Source organism: Lucilia cuprina, chromosome 4 (genome assembly GCF_022045245.1).
Source record: "Lucilia cuprina isolate Lc7/37 chromosome 4, ASM2204524v1, whole genome shotgun sequence".
In the NCBI taxonomy this organism is placed as follows: Eukaryota; Metazoa; Arthropoda; class Insecta; order Diptera; family Calliphoridae; genus Lucilia; species Lucilia cuprina.
The window spans coordinates 78220320-78245754 of NC_060952.1; positions in this window are offsets into that span (position 1 = coordinate 78220320).

The following is a 25435-nucleotide window of genomic DNA, read 5'->3' on the forward strand; positions in this document are numbered from 1 at the left end:
AAAAGCTGCAAAACCAAGTTCTATTCAAGCCTTCATGACCCTCATTAACTTTATAATTATAGGACTTCGTTTGACCATAGCCCCTACAAAAAGCTCCCTTCAAAATTTGACTTAAATGTCCACAGTTTTACTCAACAATAAATGGCTTAGGTATATCTGAGGTAAGGTACCATTTAACTTAAATGTTTTATATGACTGAATCACATTTTACTTTTTGTAACAGGTGTAGGGTATTTTATGGTTGGCCTCGCCCGATTATAATTTCTTACTTGTTTATTTGTCTATCATTGTTAAAATCATGTTTTGTAATATTCTTTCATATTGTTTTCTAAACCAGACGAGTGAGTCCTAAGAGGACTAACTGTAGTGTCAATCTCCAATGCTTTGTAATGACTGTAGGAATTCATAAAAATTGCAAAAAGTGCGAGAGCAGCCATGCATTTCGACAGCGTTACATTTATAACAAATAGTTCTACCAAAATTTTTGACAATCGGTCTATAATCGGTCTATAATTGTGTTTCCATTAATCTAAGTATTAATAAAATAATATTTGTTTTTAAACACTATCACGATTTTTATACCCTACACCACTATAGTAGGGAAGGTATTATATGTTTGTGCTGATGTTTGTAACACACAAAAATATTGATCCAATACCCACCTTTAAGTATACCGATCGATTCAGATTAATTTTTTGTTTTGATTAAGACACGTCCGTCTGTCCGGCTGGCTGGCTGTCTGTCCATGTAAACCTTCTGCGCAAGATACAGGCCGCAATTTTCAAGATAATTTCATGAAATTTAAACCAAACATGTCTTTTTGGCCCTGGGACGAAGCCTATTGAAAATATGGACCGATTTCAATCATTTTCAGTAGGCTTCGTCCTTGGTTCAAATAATGCATGCGTGTCAAATTTCATCCAATTATCCTCAAAATTGCGACCTGTACCTTGCGCACAAGGTTTACATGAACAGCCAGCCAGATGGACGTAATAGACTCAGAAAACGATTCTAAGCCGATTGGTATACTTTAAGGTGCATGTTACAAACATCAGAACAAATCCAATATACCCTCCCCACTAAAGTGGTGTAGGGTATAAAAATAAAATTTTTTAAATATACTCATGGTGTATTATATAGTCGACCATGACCGACTATAATTGTTTTACTACTACTTCTACTACTACTACTACTACTTGTTTTTATACATTTTTATACTCTGGTCAGAAGGACTAAACAAAATATTTTTCGTCGTGTAATTGATCAATTTGTGTATGTATATATTGTGCATAACTAATATTTCCATTTTGCCATTCTAAAGACATTTTTAAAATACTTTCACAAAAAAATCAAAAGGCAAAAGATGAGGTACTTAAACTATATTCTAATTCAATGTTTTTTATTCACTTATACACAATAGGGTCTATTAAAGAAATTTTTGCCTTTAAATTTGAACTATTCATCAATTGTATTGTATTGTTCACCTATCAATACATTTATCCCTTTTCTGTTTACACACAATTGTTTTCCATGTTAATGTGAACAAAAAAAATTGCCCGAAGTTAAAAGGTTTCTATGGATAATAGCAATTACAGACTAGAAGCATAAACTACTTTCAATGTTAAATGAAAACATTTTGTAGAAGCAATGGCTTGTAAATAATTTCCATTTAGTTGGACCTTTTTACCTACACTTAGTTAGTCGTTATTAAAGGAATTAGTAAATCAGTAGAACAATAGAAATAAGATTACAACCAAAAATTAATTTAAACAAGAAAAAAAGAAAAATTGTATATTTCTATACTCTAAATATTATGTTGACTATTTTGTACTTATCTATACTTATCGTATGACTGAGCCTACTGAATTTACCACTTTAACTTATTTACTTTTTGATAATAATATTTTTTACATTTAGTTAGGTAATTTTCATCTTTGAATAAAAAATTAAATGTTTTTGAACCATTTTTGATAGATACAAATAAGTCATGAAACAAGTGTTGTTAAACCCTTGGGCGTTGTTGTTAGTATCTATGAATCTTCTGAATTTAATGTTTGTCTCTTAAGTATTTTATTGCTTGTATTTACTAGCTGTTTATATATACAGTGGCGAGCAAGACTGGATACATGTTTAGCCAATAAGACTCAAAAGTGCAATAAAACTCAAAAATAATTTCGACCAAGGTCTCAATGGTACCACTTTGGTACTCTCGACCAAAGTTCTTTTTGATTTCTTGGTACTTTATCGAGTTGAGCAAGACGTTTTTTAATAAAGCCCATGGATTTTCAATTAGATTGATTTCCGTGCATTGAGTTGGTCATTGCATCGTTTGAAAATTCTGCGCTAAAAGCCAATTTTTTAGGATTTTTGCCGAATGCTTCGGATCCCCATTCTATTGATGTATAACTTCTGACTCTGGATATGTGGCAAATTGCTAATTTCTTGGCTATCATGATTATCATTTTTCTATGGGACCATGTATGTGAGAAAGGGTCAATTACGGATCGAGGCTCATAAAATTTGGTAGAGAGTATTTGGCTCATATAAAACATATTTCTGTTGAACTTCATTGCTTTACTCGCAATTTAAAAAAGTTACGTCTGTTAAAGTTTTTTTTTTCGGGAGTTCACTTATATGGGGGAATATTTGAGTAAACACAATTACCTGGACGTAGTTTCTTAAAGCTTTAATGGGTGAATGTGTCTTTAGGTTAAGAAAGAAACTTATATTTTTTAATGTCTATTCGTTATTGGAAAATAGTTTTAAAACCACGTTCAATTCAACCCATTTTATACACTATCTACTAAATATAGTTTAGAAACGTATTTATGTTACCGCTTTTCATACAGCTTATGTATCATGTGCTACGCATTGAAGCCTATAGCAATCATAAACAAAATTAATCAGAAATTCATTAGTAAGATAGATTCTCAAAATAAATTGTTACTAACACATCTGGTTCAAAACAAATTGCATTTGTAATTAATCTATGAGAAATCATAGATAATAACAAAGTGTAAATGACATACATGCATATGTACATTAGGTTGTTTCGTAGATCACTTTTTTATTAACATAGTAAATACGAAAAAAAGGGGATATATATTTTTGTCATTCCGTTTGTAACACATCGAAATATTGGTCATAGACATACAAATGTTTGTATTCTTTATACATAGTCTGCCTGTTGAAATTACGATAGAGAATACACAAAGAGCTAGAAAATTGAAATTTTGCACAAAATAAGATTTCTTTTGTATTAAAAATGGGCAATATCGGTCAACATTTTCGAACAGTATCAATGCAAGTGGACAAAAAAAAAACAGCTTAAATGGCCATAACAGTTTAAGCAGTACGAGTATAGAGATGAAATTCTACATAAATAAGTTTCATATGATCCGATCGGTCCATAATGAACCCTACCCCTCATTTAAGGTCCCCTTCAGAAAATGACTTTAATACTCATAACTGACCTAAAAATTCCAGTATATCGATGAAATTCGATATAAGTTAGTTTCTAACAAGCCAAAACCTTTCTGCCGTTTGTTTAGGATCGGACCATAAATGATCCTATTCCCATATACGGTCCCTTTCTGAAATTACGCTCATTTCTGGTTACAAAATACAAGTATAACGCTAAAATTTTAAACAAGTAAGTTCCTTCCGAGCCAAAATCTCTTAACAAAATTGTATGTGGATTGGTCCATATAAGGTCCCCTTTAGAAAATTACTTAAGCAATCATTGCTTGCTTAAAAATACGAGTTATGAAATTCGACTTTTATACAAACGTTAATTTGGCTTCCGGTAGGTTAGTGTTCTACTCTGGTAGACCGGAGGCGGTGGGTTCGATTCCCACCTGTGACACTGGTTAAGGAGTGCACAACAGGCCCGATAGAGGCCTAGGTGTATTTCTTGGGATTTGATGTGTATACATCCTCCTTTCAAACTAACTAACTATTTTTGCTGCAGAATATACTTAATGGGGAATGTGTCGGTAACTTTTTCACTCCCCCCATATAAGCCCCTCTCAAACAATTACATTAACACTAATTACTGGCATAAAAACCAGAGTACACCGATGGCATACAATGTAAATAAGTTTAATATTAACCAAAATCCGTCTAAAAAAGTTTATGATATGTCAATAATTGACATATAAGGTCCTCTTTGGAAAATTTGATGAGGATGATTCAGAAAATTAGTAGTGCAGCCTTGAAAATCGATATAAACGACATAGTTTATACTTTAAAACATAATTCTTCATACCGAACTTAATGGGGACTGATCTATAACTGACCGCAATCCTATAAAAAGTTCTCCTAAGAAAAAGAGTTTTGGTTATAAAAATACGAGTTTTCATTATTTAATATTACGATTATAGCGATGAAATTTGACATAAACAATTTCTTTACAAAACAAAATCTATATAATACATTTCATGATTATCGGTTTATAATACAAACTCACCGTTCAGAAAATGATTTAAAGATCAAACGTAAATTCCACTACTCCCCTATGAGCCCTCTTGCAGAAAATTTCTTGTTTATCAACAATAACTAAAAATATTCCGGAATAAAGTTAAAATACAAATTAAATCCTTTTTTTAAAACAAGAATCCACATTTTTAACAGCCAGACGGACGGACAGACGAACATAGCTTAACAAAGACTCAGAAAATTATTCTAAGCTGATTGGTATACTTTAAGGTGGGTATAGATCGAATATGTTTGTATGTTACAAACATCAGCATAAAACTAATATACCCTTCACACTAAAGTAGGGTAGGGTATAAAAACAAAAATTAATACGAGATACACACATGAATTGCAGCTGTTGAGTGTAAGTTAATGTAAGAGTTTATCACATCAATCTCACGGTATATGAAACCTTTATCAATTATATAGAAGTTCCCAAAAAAAAACTATGTGCAATTGAATTTTGTTTATTAAGTAATTCAACTAGCAAATTATGTAATTCAACTAGCGATAAGAAAATAAAAAACTAACTTTTATTAGAATTACTCATGAGTTAAAAAAATATAAATAAAATATTTCTTAACTTTTAAAATTTATAAAAAAAATTAATTCCTAAAGGGTAAAAACCTTTGCAAGGAAACATAATAAACATTTTGATTTACATGATGAATAATATTTGTTACTGCGTATGATAAATATTAAATACAAAAAAATAAGTAATACTCATACGTAACGGCTTAGAAATTTTAATATATGCAAAAAATTATTGTAAGATGTGAAACCAATATTTTTTTTATTACATTATATTCGTTTTTATTAATTTTTTTGTGTATTGTAACAGTTAAAAACTCAATCATGGTATTATTACAATTTCCAGGCAAATAGGTCTATACAGGGTCTATAAAGTGGTGATGATATGATACATTAATTGGGGTCAAAAAAGAGAACCACATAATCTGTTACCACGGGAAACGCTAGCCCACAGGACAGAGTATCGGATTTTGTCTTCTCCCGGTTATTCGGTGGTTGTAGTTTAAACCAAAATATACAGAAAGAGATTAACATATTTAATATTCTGTATAAGTTTGTTGCTGTTGCCAAATCGGAACGCATATCTAAAGTGATTGTGTCGGATGTTAGTCTCTATACACATAAATAACTGAAAATAAGTTTTAATTATCAAAATAATTGCACCAAGCAAGTTTTGCGTCTATAATGATGATATCTATTAACACATTTGTAAAGAAAATACAAAAATACCTCTTTTTTAACAAATAACACATTAAACAGAACAATTAACGACAATAATTGAGACAAGATATAAAATTGATTAACTCAACTATTGTATAAAAAAAAACTTAATAAATATTTTAGGCATTTTTTATGTTAACATTCTTCTTGTACTGTTTAATTTAGAGCAGGTTAAGTAAATTTGCAATTATGTTTACAACAATAACTATAAAGTTAATTTATTATTTACATTGAAAAAAATCTCTATTTTATAACAAGTTAAATGCAACATATATACATATTATAATTCTTTTGCAACAAAGCTACGTAGAATAAAAGCTCATGTTTAATTAGTCTTTTAAGTTAAACGTTTTGTGGGCAAATCTAACTATGTGAATTAAGAAAAAAACGAATATATTATTCCAGTTAAAGTCAACACCATCTTTTAAGTAGTGAAACAAAAAAAAAAACATAGTTCAAGTATGTATTAGTTAAAGCAACAACAGTTGCAATGTAAGAAAAATAACAAAAAAATATATAAACATCATCAACGCCATCAACACATATTGCTTGTTGTTTTTAAACGTGTTGAGAACAAATAGCACAGGAGAGAAACTAAACTACATACATATATACATGCATATGTAGTGTGAAAAGTAAATGAATACAAGGACTTTTGGTTTAGAATACTATATCATACAACAATGTATTCTCTCTAAAAAAAATCTAAAGTAACAAAGTATTGTCGGGTATGTTGGGCCTTATGATATCCTACACAAGTCTTCTGTATTTTATGAAAAAAACAATAAAATCAAATTTAATGTTAAATTTTAAATAAGTAGATATGATTAATAGTGAATCTTAAGGAAATAGGTCAAGCCATTATTTTCTATTTTTATCGATAAATGTAATTTTAGAAAATAGATGATATTAGTATGTAGTTAGAAGGTACATATGCTGAGTATTCACTCAGAGTTACGAGCTCATCTATACAAAATTGGACGTGCGGTTTCAGGCTAAATTGGAGCAGAGGACATTGGAACACTGGAGCACTTTTTTTGGTACTGACAGGCATTCGTTGATGTTTGTTCTAAGTAAGGCAATAACATTGATTACTAACACTGATTGAAAATTTCTTAAGAATTTCGTTCAGGAGTTTCTAAATACTTGTTGCGCACAAGAGGTCCGATAGGAGCATAGCCTAGTACATCATACATTAGTATAGGTATTACTTTAATTAACAGCCCCTATTCCCAAAATTGTGTACGTCACGGTATAAACATTTTGTATGCCCGAAGTATCCTACTTTGCGCTGACCTGACTGCGTCTTTTGTGAACTCATGCAGTGTAAAACTAGACTTTCAAACCATTTAGAAATAACTTCCAGTAGGTAAGTGTTCTAACTAACTAACTAACTAACTTACTAAACAATTAATAACTAACTAACTAACCAACTAACTAACTAACTAACTAACCAACTAACTAACTAACTAACTAACTAACTAACTAACTAACTAACTAACTAACTAAGCAACTAACCAATAAACAAACACTTACTCATTTCTGAATAATTCTCCTTTAAAAGTATACTATGGTTAAAATAAAACCCCGGAATTTCTTAATTAATTCTGAATATTCTGTACATCCTAAGTTTTATCATCTTGAAACAGAGTTTAACTCATTCTGAGTACGAGTCAAAATTAAAATTCGAAAATTACACTGTACAGTTAGTTCCAATACATACATTAACTAGTCCAACCTAATGTGTTTTTATACATCAGTTTGTGTGAGCCTGTAACACTGCCACAAGGTAAAAAATCCTTGACATGAAGTGTTGCATTACTTTTTCATACCATCTTGCTACTGTTGTTACGTTCTAAACTCAATTTGATTTTGTTCATAAATTGTAAGTTTTTTAACAATGTATGTATGATTTTGTTATTCATGTTTTTTTTTTGCGGTTTTGTTTTTGTTGTTGTGGCTGTGTTTACACAAAACGATGAGGCAAGTAGCAAAAAGACTTGCAAGTAGTAATAGAAGAATTTTATGTTGAATGTCTGTTAGTTGTCAACAGAGATGATTTGCTATTTTTTATTTTTAAGTATTTCAACACACATTTTTACAATTGTACAATTGTTGTTGTAGTTGTTAAAGACACAAAAAATAAGTGCTGATAAAATTAAACAGATAAAATTTTTAGATTCATAAATTGTTTTCTTCTCTAAAGAAAACATTTTAATTTCCTTAAGTTTAATGAAAGAAAATAAACTTTTACAACATTTTAGTTGAGTGTTTTTTCAATAGGAAACGTTGTGTAAAAAATTTTTTTTGTAATACCAAAATAAATTTTTTTTTTAATTTTTACATTTTTTTTGGTTGGAAAAGAATGTGATTGGTTTTCTTTTTTACATAACCTAAGTTCAAATTATCTCGTTCATATATTTCCTCTCTTAACACTATCTTTCTGTCTCTTAACATTTTTAAAAATTACAGTGCACCAGCTATTAACTATTAACTTCTTAAATATATCTTACAAAATAAAAGGTTAACACCAAGTTAGTAAACAGTTGGCATAGGGAATACAATTATACATAGGCTATATTTATTGAATTCAATTTATATATTCAATTTTTTTAGAGTATGAGTAATATTTGTTTTAACAATAAAATAAATATAACTCATACGTAGATATTGTTATTATACCCACCATCAAAAAAGATGGGGGGTATATTGATTTTGTCATTCCGTGTGTAACACATCGAAATATTGCTCTAAGACCCCATAAAGTATATATATTCTGGGACCTCGTAAGATTCTAAGACGATCTAGCCATGTCCGTCCGTCTGTCCGTCTGTCCGTCTGTCTGTTGTTGGCACGATAGCGTCCACAAAATAAGAGATATTGAGATGAAATTTTCCCAAAATATATTTTATTGATCAGAAATGTTTGGTATTGAAAATGGGCAAAATCGGTCAACGATTTCACATAGCCCCCATACAAATGTACCCCCCGGAATACTGTATAAATAGCTTCAAATATCCACAAATTCGTTTTTTATGAAGCAAATACCACAAAATTTCGCATAGCATAGATCAGTTTTTTGATGTCTGCAAAATAATTCTGCATTATGGAGGACATAGGACCTTAATTGGCCTTACCCCCCATATAAGGGCCCCTTTAGAAAATGACTAAATAGCTGATTGCTGGCTTAAAAATGAGAATATAGCGATGAAATTCGACACACATAAGTTTCATGCAAGTCAATATCTCTCAACCAAATTTTATGTATATCGGTCCATAATTGACCCTACCCCCCATATAAGGTCCCCTTCAGAAAATGACTTTAACGCTCATTACTCTCTTAAAAATACAAGTATAGCGATGAAGTTTGACATAGGTAAGTTTTTTACTAGCCAAAACCTCTTTATGCAATTTTATGCGGATCGGTCCATAATTGACCCTACCCCCCATATAAGGTCCCCTTCAGAAAATGACTTTAACGCTCATTACTCGCTTAAAAATGAGAATATAGCGATGAAATTCGACACACATAAGTTTTATGCAAGCCAATATCTCAAAACCAAATTTTATGTATATCGGTCCATAATTGAACCTACCCCCCATATAACGTCCCCTTCAGAAAATGACTTTAAGTAAGTTTCTTACGAGACAAAACCTATCTATGAAATTTTATGTGGATCGGTCCATAATTGACCCTACCCCCCATATAAGGTCCCCTTCAGAAAATGACTTTAACGCTCATTACTCGCTTAAAAATGGGAATATAGCGATGAAATTCGACACACATAAGTTTTATGCAAGCCAATATCTCTCAACCAAATTTTATGTATATCGGTCCATAATTGACCCTTCCCCCCATATAAGGTCCCCTTTAGAAAATGACTTTAACGCTCATTACTGGCATAAAAATGGGAATATAGCGATGAAATTTGACATAAGTAAGTTTCTTACTAGCCAAAACCTTTCTATGAAATTTTATGTGGATCGGTCCATAATTGACCCTACCCCCCATATAAGATCCCCTTCAGAAAATGACTTTAACTGGCTTAAAAATGGGAATATAGCGATGAAATTCGAATCACATAAGTTTCATGCAAGTCAATATCTCTCAACCAAATTTTATGTATATCGGTCAATTATTGACCCTACCCCCCATATAAGGTCCCCTTCAGAAAATGAGTTTAACGCTCATTAATCTCTTAAAAATAAAAGTATAGCGATGATATATGACATAAGTAAGTTTCTCACTAGCCAAAACCTCTCTTACTAGCCAAAACCTTTCTATGAAATTTTAAGTGGATCGGTCCATAATTGACCCTACCCCCCATATAAAGTCCCCTTCAGAAAATTACTTTAACGCTCATTACTCGCTTAAAAATACAAGTATAGCGATGAAATTTGACATTAGTAAGTTTCTCACTAGCCAAAACATTTCTATGAAATTTTATGTGGATCGGTCCATAATTGACCCTACCCCCCATATAAGGTCCCCTTCAGAAAATGACTTTAACGCTCATTACTGGCTTAAAAATGGGAATATAGCGAAGAAATTCGACACACATAAGTTTCATGCAAGCCAATATCTCTCAATCAAATTTTGTGTATATCCATAATTGGCCCTACCCCCCATATAAGGTCCCCTTCAGAAAATGACTTTAACGCTCATTACTGGCTTAAAAATACAAGTATTTCGATGAAATTTGACATAAGTAAGTTTCTTACGCCAAAACTTATCTATGAAATTTTATGTGGATCGTCCCATAATTGACCCCCCATATAAGGTCCATTAAGCTCACTACTGGCTTAAACAAACGAATATAGCGATGAAATTAAAGTCTTCCCATAAACTTTCTTTAATGCTCATTACTGGCTCAAAAATATGATTACAACAATGAAATTACACGAAAGTAAGATTTATACAAGTCGAGATTTACCAAATTTTATGTGGATCGGTCCATAGTTGACCCTTCCCCCCACATAAGGCCCCCTTCAGAAAACGACTTTAGCGTTAATTATGGGCGTAAATATAGCGAATATAGCGTAGAAATTTGACATAAGTATATATCTTAGGAACCAAAACCTCTATATCAAATTTTATGTGAATCGGTCTATTATTGACCCTAGCGCCCATATAAGGTCCCCTTCGTGTAAGCTAATATCTCTATTCCTTCTATAGCAACCGAAATCTCTCTATCAAATTTTATGAGGATCAGACCATAATAACACCACCCCATATAAATTCCGACCCAGAAAATGACGCGAAAAATATGAATACCGCAAGGAAACTCGACATAAAACAATTTTGATTTAAAATCTCTCTACCATATTTTATAACTTTAATGCTCCTTAATGGCTTCAAAATACAAGTAGATCGATGAAATTTTAAACAAATAAGGAACTGAAATCTTCCTACAGACTTTTATGAGAATTGGTCCATATATGTATAAATAACCCTACTCCCTATAAAAATTAGCACTGTCAATAATAAACCCCCATTAATGGACCTCTTTCAAATGTTACCCTGATGTTCTCATTAATATCGATATATAATAATAAAATATTCAAAATATCAAAGTTCGTTTATATGGCAGTGATTTGATGGTGGGTATAAAAGATTCGGCATAGCCGAATATAACACTCTTACTTGTATGAAATTCAAAAAGCCCCCAAAAAGTCACATTGAACAAATTTTTCAGGAGATGTAAAAAACCGTCTAAAATTATTAATTCGTTATTTTTGACTTATTTCAAATTTGAGGACTTTTTTCATTTATGTTTTGGGGAGTTATTTCATGACGCCTTCAAATCGAGCTTTGTTGGCCAAATAGGCCAAAAAATGGAAGACATAAGGCTTCTTTGTTTTCATAAAGATTTTCGAAAATAAGAATTTTTCTTTGAAAAAATTCTAAAGCTGTTAAAGTAATCACTATTGCAAAGATTGCAATGAAGATTACATTGCAAAGCTTCGCTAAAAGTGTAATTTTTGTTTTTATTTAATGACAACTTACAACAATTTACAATTTCGAAGTTAAAAATTCAAAAGAACATACACTTTTAGATTATCATTGATAGGGACGTTGATTTTAATTGAAGGAGTGTAAAATTTAGCAGGAACATATATTTTGATACGGTGCATCATACTCAATCAAAAAGTCGATTTTGCCTTTTTCATAACTTAGGGCCTTTTGGATTTCATATGACGATATATACATTTGATATACTTTATTTTGAAGTGCTGCAAAAATCATTCATATAAATTTTTGTACAATTATTAATTTTATTTAATAATTAGGAAGTTTTCATAAAATTTAAATAACTTTATTTTGGTATAATAATTTAATAGTATAATATAAATTTTTAAGTTAAAAGTAAACATATTATGGAAAAACTTTAAATTAGTCTTAAGAACAAAAGCACATAATTCATTAACTCCTAAAATCAGCAGGTCACATTATTAAAGGAAAACTTAATACATTCTAAACTAAATACATTATTACTATAAAAAAAGAAAAAAATAAATTCAAACTAACCTCAATTGTAAAAGATTACGTTGTATACTGAGAACAACAACAACAATTTAATATTAAGTTCAAACAAAAGTTCAACTATTGTTCTTTACATTCATATGTATACTTGTAACACAGTTTGAATGTATTTTATACACAAGGGTTGTTTCGAAATGTTTCAATGTAAAAATATGTTCTGAATTCTTAAATAAAGTAATTAGAAGAAAAACAATGATATAGGTTAGCGCTTTGGAATCTCTTAGCAAAATTTTTCACACTAACTACGTTGATTTGATATAATACATAAGAAAGTTTATTTCAGTTATTGTTTTCTCGAACAATACAATTGTGAAATTTTTAACAAACAATTTAACCTCGCCATAGCATAATGGAAATTCTATACATACAAGCAAATGTTTAACAAACAAATAATAGCAAAAACAGAAACAATGACGAGAATAACAGCAACATTTGCTAAAAAAATAATTATAATGTCAAGGCGTACAAAAAGAATGAATCATATCTATACGTTAGTAATACAAGAGCTTCATAAGCGATGAATGTCGAGAGTTTTAACGTGAGCACCTGCCTTGACGGCCTTATCTCACGGTGGTCTTTTTTATCCACTGGGTAGACTAGAGACCGTTTACCATGCGACCCTGAATTCCTCTATAAAGACAGGCGGTATAGGATCAAATCCCAATGCGAACCCCGACAAGGAAAAATCTATCACTGGTCTTAAGTCATTGGAAAGGGGTGACGAGTCCCAACATCAGGTGATATCAATCTTCCGGCAAACCGGAAGTGACCACCCTTATGTTGTCATGAAAGATTGCATTATTCAAAATGCAATCTTCATCATCTAATCACCCATTCCAGTGAATGCATTAACCTCTTTAAGCGCAAGTGGTTTTGGCAACAGCACCTAGAGACACATTTGGTAGTCCGAAATACCCAACAAAAATGGATCAAGATCCTTCTTTTATAAACCGATCAATGTAACAAAGAAAATAGGAATTTCCAAAGTCAATTAATTCCAATAATTGCCCCGACAAATAGTCGCGCAGTATGTATCAATATATCCTGTTGAGATGAAAACAGCACCGAAGAACTTCCCAAAACGTAAAAAGGCATACTTAGTCAGTACTAATCTCCAATATATGGAGACTTTCCCGATCTTTCACCAATTTTAGCATCAGTTCCTTTCCCATGATCATAAAGATCCCTCTACGGGATGACAGGCAACCATTGAATACTGACCCGACAATTCCCCAGCATATACCGGCGTCCCATTACACGACCGGTAAAAGATACCAATCGGGTTTAGGAATCCAGTATATGCTGCTTTGTACACAGACCTGTTCGAAGAGAGAATTATACAAAACATTATGTATATGAAATATCAGTCTCTAAACCAACATTTTCTCTGTGCGATTTTCGGTATCAAGCTACAGCCACTTCGTGGATCCCGAAAGAACCTCAACCAACTGACCAGTCAGGACATAGTCCTGCGGGAAACTGGCCATCCGTAGTGCCAGATTATATGGTGCTCTGGTTAGAGCTCATGCTAAATCATTCCGAGGAGAAGCCAAGGTTACATTTGACATCCCCAGTTTATAGTACCGGCAGACTAGAGATATTGGTAGCACCTCTTTACCCCTGGATTGCTGATGGACATTTCATCATGGAAACATGCCCTGGGGGGACTTCTTAAGCGATGAGTATCAAAAAGGGACCAGAAATATACCTGTTTGAACCTTTTCAAACTTTTTCAACTCGATTAATTTGAATTTTCTTTTTGGCCGCTAAGGACTGAGGACCAACTTAAATAAAAGTTTAAGATTTACTAACATTTAGTATTTGCCATAAAAAATATTCACAATTTTATCAACATATGAAGTTCAGAGTCGATTTAGTTCTGTCCGTCTGTCTACTTAACACAAACAAGTTATGGAATTATTCGCTTTTATTCTAAGCAGATTGGTATTGAAAATCGTTTTATGATGTAAATAGTTTTAACAAATATTCGACTATTTTAACAAAATTATGTGTTTTCCGGATTTTCGAATAGTTTTCTCGGAAAGTACAAAAGATAATTCAATGAATTTTAATTGTTCATTATTCAAAATCAACACAATTAATCCAAAATTTCCCATAGCTCACATACGAAGGATCAAAAAAGTATTTTGAGCCATTGTTATTTCCTGTAAAACACTGCAGAGTTCTTGTGTCAATGTTACAGATCATTGAGTAAAAGTCTTTTACACTTTAGAGTTTCACTGTCAAGTTTTTAGATTTTTTAAATTAAAGAAAGATGTCTCAGCGTAAAAAGGTAAATTTTTTAGCCATATAGATTTGTCCATCAACAGCCTCAATTGTAGAACCTATAAGAATTAAATAAAAAATATTACATATCATGATTCCTCGTGGGAAGGGTATGACTAAGGGTTGTCAATTATTCGTGTTTAAAATTATTCGAATAAAGATCTACAATATTTGTTTATTAAGTAGTCGATTAAATTTGAAAATTATTTCATTATTCGAACGAATGACGAATAAAAGTTTTTGTTCGAATTCATTTTTTTATGAAACTACTCCCAATAAAATTTTTTGTTGGAAATTATTTCATTTGATTGAAAAATTAGAAGTTATTTAATGTGTATTTTTGAACATTTTGTTAAAATTAGAAGATATTTAATTGTTATTGCGGCCGAGCGAAAGCGTTATTTCACTCCTGTTGGGAATTATGTTATTAAAAGTTATTTTACACAAATATATTTGATAACTTGGGAATTATTTTATATATATTTTTTTGGCATTTGTTTCATTGGGAGTTATTTTGCATTTTTTGGGACTTACATTTTAAAAAGTTCAAAACTCCCAATTATTGGTAATTAATTCATTTTAAACTTTGGAAGTTATTATTAATGAAATTGGGTTTTATTTAATTTTACCCGTTGGGAGTTATTTCATTTGGGACACATTTCACTGTTCCCCTAAAAAAGTACATACATATATTCTGGGTTCTTATTGTACATAAAGATGTCCATCCGTCCGTCCTTTGAAAATAAAATAGATTCCAAACGCCTTTGCAAAAATTTAAATAATGCACTGCATCACTCCTAAAACTGGAAGCCATCTAATCTATCCCAACAAAAAAAGACGTGCAAACAATTTAGTGAACTGGTTCATATTTAGGTGAAACATGCATGATTTTAACATTAGCCTGTCATTGTCGAGTTTGAAAAACAGAAATTTGAAAGCGAGCATGGGAAGCGCTTTTAAATTCCTGTATTTTACCTAAAGGGAAAAATACTAGTCTGTCTATTTATACGCGGCAGCGTTAAGCAGAATGGTATCGTAGCGTTAAAATAAGCTTTTGCTGGATAGCTTTTCCTTTTCACATTTTCACACAACTTTTTAGCAAATCATTTAGAAAAATTTAAGTAAATAAAAAAATTTAAGAACCCATATTTATTCTTATTAACAAACAAGTAAGAGTGTTATAATCGGCCATGCCGAATCTTATATACCCACCATCAAATCATTCTTTCATTCATTCAGTCATGAGGTTTAAAGTAATTTTCTGGATAAAACCGAATATGGGGGTTTGCTATTTACCGACCGATCCTCATCAAATTAAGTTGAAAAATTTCAGTTCATATAAAACTACCGTAATTTGGAAAAACTTTTTAGCCATACATGAGCGTTAAAGTGATTTTCTGGAGTGAATCTTATATGAGGGTCAATTATAGACCGATTTTTATAAACTTTTTTACATAAATTATGTGGAGTCAGTTATAGACCGATTTCCATTATATTTGATAAAGAGAATTTCACTTCTGTAGAATTTCACTTCTGTAATCGCTACCCCCCATAATAGGGGGTAGGGTCAATTACAGACTGAACCTCATAAAATATCGTGGGATATTTAAACTATTACGAAAATTTCGAGCTTTTGGCTCGCACAAAACTTGTTTATGTAGAATTTTACTGGTGTACTCACACTTTTGAGTTAGTGATAAGCCTTAAAGTCATTTTCTGAAGGGGACCTTATATGGGGGTAAGGTCAATTATGGACCTATCTTCATAAAGTTTACGAAAAAAAAGTTTAGTTCCTATAAAACGTTTTAATGTCGCATTTTTTTTTTGCTATATATATGTTTCTTAGGATCGGATATGAGCATTAAAGTCGTTTTATGAAGGAGACCTTATATGGGAGGTAGGGCCAATTATGAACCGATCCTTATAAAATTTTACGAAGATATTCTTATAAAACATGTTTGTGCCGAATTTCACTGCTATTGGTGCTTCTCTTAGGCAGTTATGGGCGATAAAGTCATTTTCTGAAGGGGAATTTATATGGGGGGGGGCTGGGTTCAGTTATGGGCCCATCCTTATAAAATCTCGCAAAAAGATTTAAGTTCTCATTAAACATATTTGAGTCGAATTTCACTGCTACTGATTCATCTCTTAGTCTGTTATGAGCGATAGAGTTATTTTCTAAAGGGGCCTTATTTGAGGGCTATTTCAAAACGTGGCCCACTTTCAATAAGGATTTATCGTTATAAAATTTGATATGGAGTTTTTGGTACAAGTTTATGTTAGTTTAAATTTATTATCTTAAGGGGACTTTATATTGGTGGGTAGGGTCAATTATGGACCGATCTTTATAAAATTCCACAAAAAGATTTATGTACCCATAAAACATCTTTATGTCGAATCTTTCCGCTATTGATGCTTCTCTTAGTCAGTTATGAGCGATAAAGCAATTTTTTAAAGGGGACTTTATAAAGGGGGTAGTGTCAATTATGTTCCGATGTTTATAGAATTCTACGAAGTGATTTATGTTCCCATAAAACATGTTTGTGCCGAATATCACTGCTATTGATGATTTTCTGAACCAGTTATGGGCGATAAAGTCAAATTCTGAGGGGAACTTTATATGGGGGGTAGGGTCAATTATGGAGCGATCCTTATAAAATTCACGAAAAGATTTATGTGCCCATAAAACATGAAAGGAGCTTATATGGGGGCTAGGCGAAATCGTGAACCGATATTGCTCATTTTCAATACCTAACAAACTGCATTAACTATAAGTATCCATGCAAAATATCAGCTCGCTAGCTACTTCCATTTGGACCCTATCGTGTTTTCAACAGACAGACGGACAGACATGGCTAGATCGTCTTAGAATCTAATAAGGACCCAGAATATATACACTTTTATGGGTCTTAGACGAATATTTTGATGTGTTACAAACGGAATGACAAAAACAGTATACACCCCATCTTTTTTTGATTGTGGGTATAAAAGATATAACTAATGTAGAGTACTACACGATCAAGTATACTCTACCAAACATTATTTTTTATCTTTTTTACAATATAAAATTTTAGAGGGATTTCTGGCCAGTATACATTTTCATATACTCTTACAAATTTTAGAACACTCTAGTGACAGAAGTATAAAATGTTTAAGTTACTCAACCATTCATTTGTAATAGGAAATAGGATGTTGCTCATCTACAACATTATCATAAAGCCAATAAGGAAATTATGATGTCTACTTTTGTATTTCTTTTTGGTTTATGTTTTTTTCTCTATTTTTATGTTTTTCTTTTTCCTTTCAACTGAAATCCTATAAGAAATGTACGAAAAGAATTTGAAATTTAATACAAATGTAAGTAAAAAGAAAATATGTAAATGCAAACATACAAGCTTGTGGGAAACTGTACAAAAGTATAAAAACAAACTTTTCAATTCAATTTTATAAGTCTTTTATATGGCGTCATTGTAAAAGTTTTGATTTTACATTATTTTTTCTTGAGTATTTTTTAAATATTTTATAAATTCCATTTTCTGTATACATATTTTATTTTTTTGCATATAAAGCTCACTTATTAAGTAAACATCAATTACAAAGTGATCTTTATAAAATTACATAAATTAAATTATAAATATAAAATATTGCTAATTTTCTTCAAGACTGGCATGTCTAAAGGAAAAATGGGCTACATTTTATTTAAACATTTCTAGTGGATGTGGTGCCATGTCGACATACAAAATAAGTATTTAAAGTCATATATCTCAGAAACTGTAAAACAGCTACAATCCTTAAATATTGTATGATCTATCTTGCCACCCATATGAATATATAGACATCCTAGCTATATTTATATTGGCATCTCCCATATAGAGAAAAACTAAATTAGTATATCAGAGAAGATATATCAGTTTAAGTCCTCAAAATTTTTCGATACCGCATTGGGGTTAGTATTAGTATTTGCGATAACAAAAAAAAAACAAGTATAAATGTATATATGTGGGCACTGCCGACTATATGATACCCCACACTAGTGAATGTTCAAGTCATTTTCTGAATGGGATTTTAAATGGGGGCTAGGGTCAAATTAGACCCGATCATTACAAAAATCGGTAGTATCATTTTAAGTTCTATAAAAGTAAGTTTTGGCGATTTTTGTTGACATAATATAACATGGAATAATGAACTGATTTCAACCATTTTCAATAGCGTTTGCCCTTGTATCCTGAGAAAAGTATGTGCCAAATTTCATCAAATAATTTTAAAAATTGCGACCTGTTGCGTTCGCTTATGGACACACAGACAGACAGACATAGCTAAATCGGCTCAGAAAGTGATTGTGATCCGATTGGTAAACTTCAAGGTGGTTGTAGGACTTTTTGGGTGATACAAAGAGTAGCACAAACACATAGTACCCTTCCCAATATAATGGTGTAGGGTATAAACATGTAAACTATTTTAGTACTAGTTTATACCCTACACCAGAGCGATAATATATGCATCCAAATGCACTTCAGAAAACATTTTTAATCATCAGAGTTTTTTGAGGATATGTCGTACGTTACCTATTCGATCTTAAAAGTCTTTTTGTTATAAATTTAGATAAAATTCAAGAACAACTATTTGTTCTATGAAATTAATAACTCATTTTTATTTCTGCTGAAATTAATTTATATCTAAAAACTTTTCATGCGTTAATGTTCTATGAGTTGCTGTACTATTATTTTAAATGGAACTGATTCAATAATGGAGCGATTCCCGTCAAATTTTATTTCTAAATCAATTATCCTCTTATTTAGCAGAGAGCTTTTAGTTGATATACTGGAATTTTAAAGCAAATAATGAATATTAAACTTATTTCTGAGAGGATCCTATATAAGCGGTAGGTTAAATTTTAAGCCGATAAAATAAAATTTGGCAAGAGATTTTAGTTCCCCAAAAACTTTTTTATGTCTATAATTTTCTAAGGGGCCTTATATAGGGAGTAGGCTATTTATGGACGTACATTATAGTCACCTTCTAAAAGGAGTTCTTATATAGGGGGTAGGGAGCCTTATATCGGATGTAGACCATTTTTGGATCTACATAATAGTCACATTCTGAAGGAGGTCTTATATAGGTGGTAGGGTAAATTATAAACCGATCATTAAAAAAATTATGTAGAAACATTTAAGTTCCTCTAAAACATGTTTATGTTGACTTTCGTTGATTTGCTAGAGTTTTGAACCTTATATGGAGATAGGGTTAGTCATGGGCCATATGTTGCGTAACTATCCTTTTGAAGCAAGTTGTACACAGTGGGACAGAATGAAAATTGTTGCAAAAAAATCTGGCATTTTTAAAAGGCTAGTCCGAATGGAAAAAAATTTTGGTGGACACAGCCAAGAAGTATTCAAGTAAACGTTATGAAAATAGATCCCACAAATGCTTCAGGGGCGGAGCAATTAGAGTAAAATTTTTATACGCGTGCCATAATTTGTATAGATTTGTAAAGCGCTCAGCTAGGCCTTGTGTAGGCTTAATTATGGACCGATCACAAAATTTAGTAGCGATATTTTTATTTATATAAAACAAGTTTACGTAGAGTTTAATCGACTAGCTGTTGTTTTTAAACCAGCTATGACGTTTACAAACACAGCTGGCCTATTGTAATGAGGCTAGGCGAAAACATACACACAATTTCATTACCATATAAACTTCATTGGTAGAGAATATTAACACACAATTTTAATTCCCCATCTCTTCTTGTTTCGACTATATCGTGCCCCCCATATGTGGAGATAAAATAGCTCAGGTATATCGATGAAATAAAACTATTGTTGGGTGAATACAATTATTTTACATACGTCAATTGAAGCGTATAATACATGATATAACAGCAATCAAAATTTATTTTGTTAATCCTCTGAAACTTGGTCCTCAATTTATACAAACCACAATTAAAAAGTAAAACCTGACCTTTTTATTTAATCAAAGCAATAAACAACTATGAAACTAAAAACTTTGCAATATTTAGCTTTAACATTGTTACATATACATAAGTTTTATGTTTAATATATTAGACCTGCCCTGTATTTATACTAGAATCGAATTAATTCATTTAAAACTGTAAATTCACTATAAGATTTATTTCAAATTTCTAAAAATCATTCCGGAATTTGCAATTTGTGTTTTCAAAAACAACATTCGATTTTTCATTCTATGCACTTACTATAGACACTTCTGATGCACCCTAACCAGTTATTTTTTACTATAGACACTTCTGATGCACCCTAACAAGAAAAGGTGTAAAACACACTTCCTGAAATATTTCCAGATTAAAGAATGTATTCGGTTATAAATTGTTCTGTAACTAAATTTTCTTATATTAAACACCGCATGTACAAACAAGCTCAATGTCAGTGGTACTCAAAAGGAAATACTTTATTATACCCTACACCACTTTAGTGGGAAAAGTATATTGGGTTTGTGCTGATGTTTTTAACGCACAATACTATTGGTCCTATACCAACCTTAAAGTATACCAATCGTCTCAGAATCATTTTCTGAGACGATTTAGTTATGTCCATTCGTATGTACGTCTGTCCGTCCGTCCATGTAAACCTTTTAATCAAACTACAGGTCGCAATTTTGAAGATAACTCAATTAAATTTGGTGCATGATCTTCTATTGTCCCAGGGAAGAACGCTTTTGAAAATTGTTAATATCGGTCCATTATTTCGCCTAGCCCCCATACAACTGTACCCCCGAATAGGGCTTGTAAACATTGTAATCGAAGTGTAGGTCGGATTTTTGGATATAATTTATTGAAATTTGGAAAATGATTTTCTGTTATACTGTAGACGAAGCCTAGTGAAAATGATTAATATCAGTCCATTATTTCACCTAGCCCCCATACAACTGAACCCCTGAAAAGAGCTTGTAAACTATTTAATCAAACTACAGGTCGCAATCTTGGAGATAATTCAATGAAATTTAGCACATGATCTTTTATGGTACTGTAGACGAAGCGTATTGAAAATAGTTAACATCGGTCCATTATAATTATGTTAAATATACTCGTATCTCGACAAAAAGCTGCAAAACCAAGTTCTATACTAGTTTTGATGACCCTGATGAAATTTATTATTGTCGGGCCTCATTTCACCCTATCCCCTTTAAAAAGCCTCCATCAAAATTTTACTTAAATATCCACAGTTTTATTAAACAGTTTTATTAAATTCAACTTAAATGCATTGTTATGAAAACTAAATTACATTTTATTCATATACAGGTGTAGGGTATTATATGGTCGGCCTCAACCGACAATAACTTCTTACCTATTTTTTCTTGAATTTACATGAGTTCAAAAAATTATTTGATTTAAGACTCTCTGTATTAAAACTTTTCAAATTACCTTTTGTGGCAACAACTCCATTGTATGGTTCTGAGTGTTCGCGCGTTTGTACAAGTATTTTAGTGCGGTTTTGTTACGCTTTTCGCTTATTTTAAACTCAATTAAGCATCAGTTGCAAACAGTTGCCGTTAAACTGCTGCAGTTCACTTACGTAAATAACAAAAATATAATGAAACCCCAAAAAACCAACTCTGACCTCAAATGGTGAAATGTTATTTAATGGGTTTGTTGTTATTGGTATTTCTTTTTTTTTAGTTGCTAAAAAAATATAATATAGTTTATTTTAGTATTAGATTGGCTTAAACGTTCTTTACTTTTTTTGTATAAGTCATGTTTCTTGTTGTAAAAGCGCTTTTGTTCACACTTCCAACCTGCAATAAAATGTTTGTATGTTTGATAACTTATTTAGTTGTGGGTGAAAAAATGTTGCTTGCGCTTTAATACCTTCTTTCATTTATTTACCTATATAAATTATTTTAATTTTTTTCTTTCCATTAAGAATTCAGGGTGTGCTGTGGAATGAGCTGCAATTGTTGCAAATTGTAGCGAAGAAAATTTGAGAGTTATTTATCAAATAAACTTATTAGAGCATATACTTACCTGCAGTTTCAGGTTAGTAGAAATTATAAACAGGCATGTGTGGTTGTGAATAGTAGTCAACTTCATTTATTTATCAAATTTTAAGTTAATTTGCTGGAAGATTAATCTGAAGTTTAAAGATAATAAACACAATTTTGCTGTTACTTTGATTCTTCCACACGGTAAATTACTGTTAGCAAAAGTTTTGTGCAAAATATTAAATACTCTACGCTTTGGCATATTATACATAACCTGAATAATAGAACTACTTTTAGTCTGGAACATAGAAGAGTATATAATCCGGACTACATGACAATATATGGTCTAAACTATAAAACAGTCTATTCACTATCAACAGTCTTGACTATAAAAAAATATGTAGTAAAAACTATAGAACAGTTTATAGTGTAGACCATAGAAAAATCAATAGTTTAACTGTATTTAGACTGGACTATTGAGCAGTTCACAAAGCGAATCATAGTATAATCTTTAGATCTTTAGACTATAGAACAGACTATAGTCTGGACTATAGAACAGTCTATAGTCTGCACTATAGAACATTCTAAGTATAGTTTGGAGTACAGAACAGTTTATATGCTGGACTATAGAACAGTCTAGAATCTAGACTAAAGAACAGTTTATAGTCTGGACTATAGAACAGTCTATAGTCTGGACTATTGGGTCGTCCATAGTCTGGACTATAGAACAATCTATAGTCTGGACTATTGAGTAGTCCATAGTCTGGACTATAGAACAGTCTATAGTCTGAAATATAGAGCATCTATAGTCTGGACTATAGAACAGTCTATAGTCTGGACTATAGAACTGTCTAAAGTCTGGACTATAGAACTGTCTATTGTCTGGATTATAGAATAATCTATAGTCTGTACTATAGAAAAGTCTACAGTCTGTACTATAGAAAAGTCTATAGTCTGGACTATAGTACAGTCTAAAGTTTGGACTATAGAATAGTCTATAGTCTGGACTATAAAACAGTCTATAGTCTGGACCAAAGAACAGCCTATAGCCTGGACTATAGAGCAGTCTATAATCAGAACTATAGAACAGTCTATAGTCTGGACTATAGAACAGTCTATAGTCTGGACTATAGACCAGTCTATAGTCTGGACTATCTATAGTCTATAGTCTGGACTATAGAACAGTCTATAGTCTGGACTAAAGAACAGTCTATAGTCTGGACTATAGAACAGTCTATATTCTGGACTATAAAACTGTCTATAGTCTGATTATAGAACAGTCTATAGTCTGGACTATAGAACAGTCTATAGTCTGGACTAAAGAACAGTCTATAGTCTGGACTATAGAACAGTCTATATTCTGGACTATGAAACTGTCTATAGTCTGATTATAGAACAGTCTATAGTCTGGACTGTAGAACAGTCTATAGTCTGGAATAAAGAACAGTCTATAGTCTGAACTGGACTATAGAACAGTCTATATTCTGGACTATAGAACTGTCTATAGTCTGGATTATAGAACAGTCTATATTCTGGACTATAAAACTGTCTACAGTCTGAATGTAAAACAGTCTATAGTCTGGACTGTATAACAGTCTATAGTCTGGAATATAGAACAGTCTATAGTCTGAACTGGACTATAGAACAGTCTATATTCTGGACTATAAAACTGTCTATAGTCTGCACTATGGAACAGTCTATAGTCTGGACTATAGAACAGTCTATAGTCTGAACTATAGAACAGTCTATAGTCTGCACTATGGAACAGTCTATAGTCTGGACTATAGAACAGTCTATAGTCTGGACTATAGAACAGTCTATAGTCTGGACTATAGAACAGTCCTAAATCTGGACTATAGAACAGTCTATGGTCTGGACTATAGAACAATCTATAGTCTGGACTATAGAACAGTCTATAGTCTGGACTATAGAACAGTCTATAGTCTGGACTATAGAACAGTCTATAGTCTGGACTATAGAACAGTCTATAGTCTGGACTATAGCACAGTCTATAGTCTGGACTATAGAACAGTCTAAAATCTGGACTATAGAAAAGTCTATAGTCTGGACTATAGAACAGTCTATAGTCTGGACTATAGAACAGTCTATAGTCTGGACTATAGAACAGTCTATAGTCTGGACTATAGAACAGTCTATAGTCTGGACTATAGAACAGTCTATAGTCTGGACATAGAAAACAGTCTATAGTCTGGACTATAGAATAGTCTATATTCTGGACTATAGAACAGTCTATATTCTGGACTATAGAACAGTCTATAGACTGGACTATAGAACAGTCTATAGTCTGGACTATAGAACAGTCTATAGTCTGGACTATAGAACAGTCTATAGTCTGGACTATAGAACAGTCTATAGTCTGGACTATAGAACAGTCTATAGTCTGGACTATAGAAAAGTTTATAGTCTGGACTATAGAACAGTCTATAGTCTGGACTATAGAACAGTCTATAGTCTGGACTATAGAACAGTCTATAGTCTGGACTATAGAACAGTTTATAGTCTGGACTACAGAATAATCTATAGTCAGGACTATAGAAAAATCAATAGTCAGAGCTATAGAACAATCTTTAGTCAGGGCTATAGAACAATCTTTAGTCAGGGCTATAGAACAATCTATAGTCAGGGCTATATAACAATCTATATTCAGAAATGTAGAACAATTAATAGTTCGGATTATAGTACAGAAGATAGGACTATTGAACAGTCTATAGTCAAGGCTATATAATTTAATATACTTTTAAATTATATAGCAATATATTTAGGAATTTAAACAGATATTTAAAAATATTTTCACTATTTTATTGGCCCATTGCTGCAAAAGGATGAAAACAAAATAAACCACAAATAATATTGTTCAAATAAATAAAAACAAAATACTAATAAAAACTAAAAGTTTGATATTTA